At 42.2% G+C, this 5,652-nt stretch overlaps 1 non-coding gene across 1 annotated transcript; it reads right to left on the bottom strand.

Annotated features, from left to right (window-relative positions):
- Positions 1–4,639: 4,639 nt before the first annotated feature.
- trnat-agu (transfer RNA threonine (anticodon AGU)) lies at positions 4,640–4,713 on the bottom strand. Its single transcript has one exon. It is a non-coding gene; the product is annotated as a tRNA-Thr (tRNA).
- Between the last annotated feature and the right edge of the window lie 939 nt (positions 4,714–5,652).

Here is a 5,652-nt window from a genome sequence, read left to right as displayed (position 1 = left end):
TTTTTTAATTTAATTTAATTTCTTTTCCTCTGTATTCTTTATGCACCTTTTCCCTGATACATGTTGGAAAAAAGATATGATGCCTTGTTTGTATATGAATATATTTTCAATAAAGTAAAAAAAAAAAAAAGACTTCCTGTCTGGATCAGCGCGACGAATAATATACACGAAGAAGACCAACTTCCGGTCTGGATCGGCGCGACGAAGAATAATATACACGAAGAAGACCAACTTCCGGTCTGGATCGGCGCGACGAAGAATAATATACACGAAGAAGACCAACTTCCGGTCTGGAATTCCGGTATGGATGGAAAAAATGGCCGCGCCCTTGTCGGCCATCTTGCCTGCAGCCAGGTACTCTTGGTTATTGTGGGGAATCCCATGTGTTTTTTTGTTTGTTTGTTTTTATAAAGATGACTCGTTTTATCCTTACTCAAAAAAATAAAACTCCACAAATTAACCACATTTAAACATAATATTTGACATATTTAAACATAATACTTGACAAAACTTGTAATACAAAAAATATTTGTCTTAATGTAAGTAATAAACTTGGGAAGTTTCATGGTGATACCTGCTATTTACATTTTTACCCTATTTTAGCCTATTAACCTGGGGTGTCTCATCTTAAATAAAAATGACTCGTTTTATCTTTAATTAAAAAAAACACACAAATGAACCATGTATAGTCTATAACCATGACTTTGAGAACAGCATCGGTTGATTTGCCCTATAAATCCCTAATTTCATTGTGTACATCTATCATTACCGGTCTGAAGGACTCATGAGCGCGCAGCGCTTGTCCAGAGCGCGCAGGGCTCTTTCACATTGCCCCGGGGCATGATGGGAGGCCCCAGAGCATCATGGGAGGTGACTCAACTGCGCATGCTCTATGGGCCCGTGTACCAGGAAGTAAACCAGGAAGTCAGAATGTTTTTCGGCGGATGCGCTGGCTGAGCAAACTCCATTGAAATGAATGGGCGGCCATTTTCGATACTTTATCCAGTTATATAATACATCCATGCGTCCAATAAGCATACTTCCTGTCTTAAGCCATACCTGCCAACACTCCCGATTTAAGCGGGAGTCTCCCGATTTTCAACCATTTCTCCCGCCCTGCTCCCGATTTGTAATTTCTCCCGCTTATCTCCCGATTTTAAAGTGAAATGAGTCAATGGTGTTTCACGTGTCGGGGTTCCTGCATGGATGTATTATATTAACGGGTGCCTGACAAACCTGGCAACCCAACCCAAAAGCACTGCCTACGTCCAAGCTCCGCCCCATGGAGCTGCTGCGATACGTCAACGTCGCCGCCATATTGGATGTGGCAAGACTGCTGTAAACTAATACAAGTAAATGGACTTATTTTCATAAAGCGCCTTTCTACAAAGAAATTTACGTTTTACGTCTCATTTATTCATTCACACACGCACTAATATACTTGGGAAACAGCTAGGCACCAAATATAATATGTTTAATTTTCTCAGATGGCAAAAATAAGAACTTTATCGATCCCACAGTAATTCATGTTATATCAGCTATAGAGAACAAGGTAGTGCCGAAAAACAATATATATCCCCCCTCACAAAAACAAGAAAAATAGAGAAACATATTCTCTCATCAGCAAAGCATTACATAAACATATTTTAAAATGTTCAAGTTACAAAATAACATATTTGAACCATTTTTCAGATTTTTTCAGTTATTTTATTGTTTGGAAAATGATTAAAATATGTTATTTTGTTATTTGAAAATTTGAAAATTTGTTTTGTTTGAGAAAATGCTTTGAAAAAAAGCTGAGGGAAGAGTTGGTGGAGTATCAAGTCATAGCAAGCAGGGATCTCCCACAGGAAGAGAGAGTTGAAGGTTCTGGGTTCTTCTAGGGAAAGAGGAGAGCTTTACAAATCTGGCATCACTGATGAAGGCAAAGCTCTGCATCTCTCACAGCAATGCACGCTCAGAGAGGTCATTCAGCATGGTGGAAAAGATCCTCACAGAAAACACAATGAGTATGGATAATTCTACTCTTTGCGCACTCCTTTCTTGCAAGATTAACCATACCAGCCCTGGCCACAAGTATGTACCCTCCAAGAAAGTGATTGAAGCTGCAAAGTCTGACACCTACAATTACAACAGGTCCTTGGGTGACAAAGGGAACCTGGAAAATTCTACAAATATTGTATTTTATTGTTATTAATACTAAACTTATTTGGCTTCAAGAAGGCTGTAGAGTCATTTTGGGAGGTACATTTTAGCACATTTCATTGTAGCTATGGATTTAAAGCTCTTTAAAAGTCGCCTTGTTTATATCAGGGTGGGGATGTTGTGAGTGGAGCATTCCAACCACTACCCCAGAAAATCTCCCTCTTTTTCACAGCCCAATGTTGGCAGGTATGTCTTAAGCAAATTATTAGAAAAGATAGTTTTTAATCCAATCCAAAATGATTTTATCATAAATAATCTGATGACAAGTTCACAGCATGCATGCAGAGAGTGTCATTCAACCACCACAGCTCTAGCCCAGCTAACTGATTAGTACTGAAAGTACTTGATGGTATATCCATCCATTATCTTTACCCGCTATATTCTTTGCAGGGTCATGGGGGTCTGCTGGAGCCTATCCCAGCTAATTTTCAGGTGAGAGACAGACCCCTGGACAGGTCAAAATACAATTTTTATAATCTGAAACTTTCAACGATAACCCGAGTTTTAGTGGTAAACAGTTTGGCCAGTATGGGGACTGACCCCATGACCTTGGGGTTATTAGCACCAGAATCTGACGTTCTGAGCTAACCGGCCTTTTTCGTGAGTGTTTCTTTTTCGCATGTACGTCTGTACGTATGTATGTATGTATGTATGTATGTACGTATGTACGTATGTATGTATGTGCGTATGTATGTATGTGCATGTTTGATCCAGGCCTGGTTTACAACATCTTGAATTACATGCACAGTCTCCCAAACCAAGTAGAGACCTTTTTAAGTGAGGTCAAACTTGGAAAGTAACTGACTGTCAGAAACACCACGTAAAGAAATACACATTTGGTCAAGAAGAATTGGAGGAGTACCCCACCTTGTGGCACGAGTGAAGAACAGCAATGCAGTAAAGTGACTTAAAGGGGACCTATTGTGAAAAACAAGTTTTTTCTTGTTTTAACATATATAAAGTGGTCTCCCCTCACCCTGCCAACAAAGAAAAGATGATATACCATGAAAATCTGCAAGGTCTGCTCCCCCCCGCCTTACAGAGTCCCCCAGTGTCATGTGGTTTCTACGGGCCATTTAGATTTGTGCATTTTCTTTACGTAAGCAAAATGCAAACCACGCCCTCGGTCTCCTGCTGCTGAAACCACGCCCACAACCAGCTCAGCCGGCCGGAGCGTCCGCCATTTGTTTAGCGGTGGCTGTTTGAACAGCGAGGGAGAGTAGAAATGAGATTTTGCATCGACATTTACCCTCATAAAAGGATCAGATCCCAAAGCACGGACCCGGCAACTGCACACGAGTCAGCGGTAAGTTCCTTTTTTATGTTATTTATATTTGTATGATCTTTGCATGGGCTAAGTATTTAGCTTAGCTCCGGAGCCCCAGCGCCGCATACGGACCGGACCGTCGAGGAGCCCCGGGTTCAGAGCTCCGAACCCGGGGGAGCCGGCCCCCCGCTTCGGAGCTCCAAACCCGGAGCTCCGAGCCCAGAGATCCGAGCCCGGGGTTCCGGGGGGCCGGCTCCGGGCTCGGGGGAGCCGGCGGCTCAGTACCGTAATACATTTTTCTTCTGTGGTTTCAGATCTTTCAAGCAGCTGGAGCTGTTCACATTCAGAAGACGCGCGGTCCTTCCTGAGCCAGCAATAGTGCATACATTTTATTTATATATTTTAACAATAAAGTTGTCATTTGTGAAAATTCAGTGTTGTGATTTCTTTACAGTTAACATGATTCATTTGTCTTGTAACATAAGAAGTGAAATGATGAGGAATCGGAGTAAATAACCGTGGTGTACCTGTTTAGAATTAAATTCAGTCTTCCTGTGTGAATTAGTGTGAAGACGAGGTGACCCGTTCCCTCTTCAGGGAACTAAAGGCTGATTTATGGTTCTGCGTTACACCAACACAGAGCCTACGGCGTAGGGTACACGTCGATTTAACGCAGAACCGTGGACACGCTTTGCTACGCAGCCGCTGCCCGGAGCAACGCTTTGTCTCCTCTCCTCCTACACGTCATTCAAGCAGCCAATCAGCGCAGAGCCTCATTATCATACCCCCCCCTTCCCTTAGAATGGAGCACAGAAAAAGGGGTTAGAAGCGGTAAAACTATAGACACGGCCCACAGGCTGAATTTCTGATTTATGTAGAAAAAACAAGCTTAAAATTGTTTTTAAGACATTCAAAGCCTATTTAAAATATACATTAAATGCCATAATATGTCCCCTTTAAAGGAGAAGAACCAGACATTACCTCCCTCTCAAGCAGTCCACTTCTCTTAGAAGAACTTTAAGACTGGAATGTGTGAATTAACTTTGGTTGAGAAACATTCAATGTGCCTTTCTTTATTTTGAAGCTACATGTCATTTTTCCATTTCACCACCATGGATGAATGAGACATCTATCATCTTTTTCTCATCCAAAGACAGATGAGTCTAGAGTCTCTGCTGGGATTTGAACCCAGGATCTCCTGTTTACTAGACAGGTGCTTTGACCAACTAAGCCACAGGGCCTCCACAACCTCTCACTTACCTCGTCTCAGACATCAAAACAGTATGGAGCTAGAACGGTCTCATAATTCGCAAATGCACACACCATTTCACAAATGCACAGGACAAAATGCACAAATGCACACACCGATCCGCAAATGCACACACCGTTTCACAAATGCACACACCGTTTCACAAATGCACAGGACAATTCACACGTGCGTAAGACAAGATACACAAATGTATTTTTGTCATCGGTTGCTGCATCGGCAGAACGAAGAGCTCTCCCGACGGCTCTGGTTGAACGGCCCGACAAACCATCTCTGATCACGCTGTTTTCTTTACCGAGATCACAAGAAAAGCAGAAGAGTGATCTCCTCTCCATCCTGTTTGCTGTCTTGTTTATTTATCTTTACTCCACCAACTCCATATATTGAATCACTTTTCTAACCGAACGGCGCTAACGCAGTTCAAACGGCAGGTGTATCCGCCCCTTTAATCTGATTGGTTTAGAGTAAGTCGTGTTTTATCCACTGCTCTGCGTCCCCCACGTGGGGTGCGCTCTTATGATTGGCTGAAACAAAGGAAGACATCTGATTGGTTGCAGATCCTTCTGTGTTAAAAAAAAACGTATTTTTGGATTGATCACGTCAGGGAAGTCTTAAAAGTCCCACGCAAATCCAGCGCAGCTCACAGACAAAAAAACGTTTGTAAATCAGGTTATATTTGTGTGCGCATAGAAAATACATTTGTATATCTTGTCCTACGCACGTGTGAATTGTTCTGTGTATTTGTGAAACTTGTCCTTGACCTTTTTAAGTGAGGTCAAACTTGGAAAGTAACTGACTGTCAGAAACACCACGTTAAGAAATACACGTTTGGTGAAGAAGAATTGGAGGAGTACCCCACCTTGTGGCACGAGTGAAGAACAGCAATGCAGTAAAGTGACTTAAAGGGGACCTA

This window comes from Cololabis saira, chromosome 11, assembly GCF_033807715.1.
Source record: "Cololabis saira isolate AMF1-May2022 chromosome 11, fColSai1.1, whole genome shotgun sequence".
Taxonomy (NCBI): Eukaryota; Metazoa; Chordata; class Actinopteri; order Beloniformes; family Belonidae; genus Cololabis; species Cololabis saira.
The sequence above is the reverse complement of the archived record's forward strand: the minus strand, read 5'-3'. Positions and strand labels throughout refer to the sequence as shown.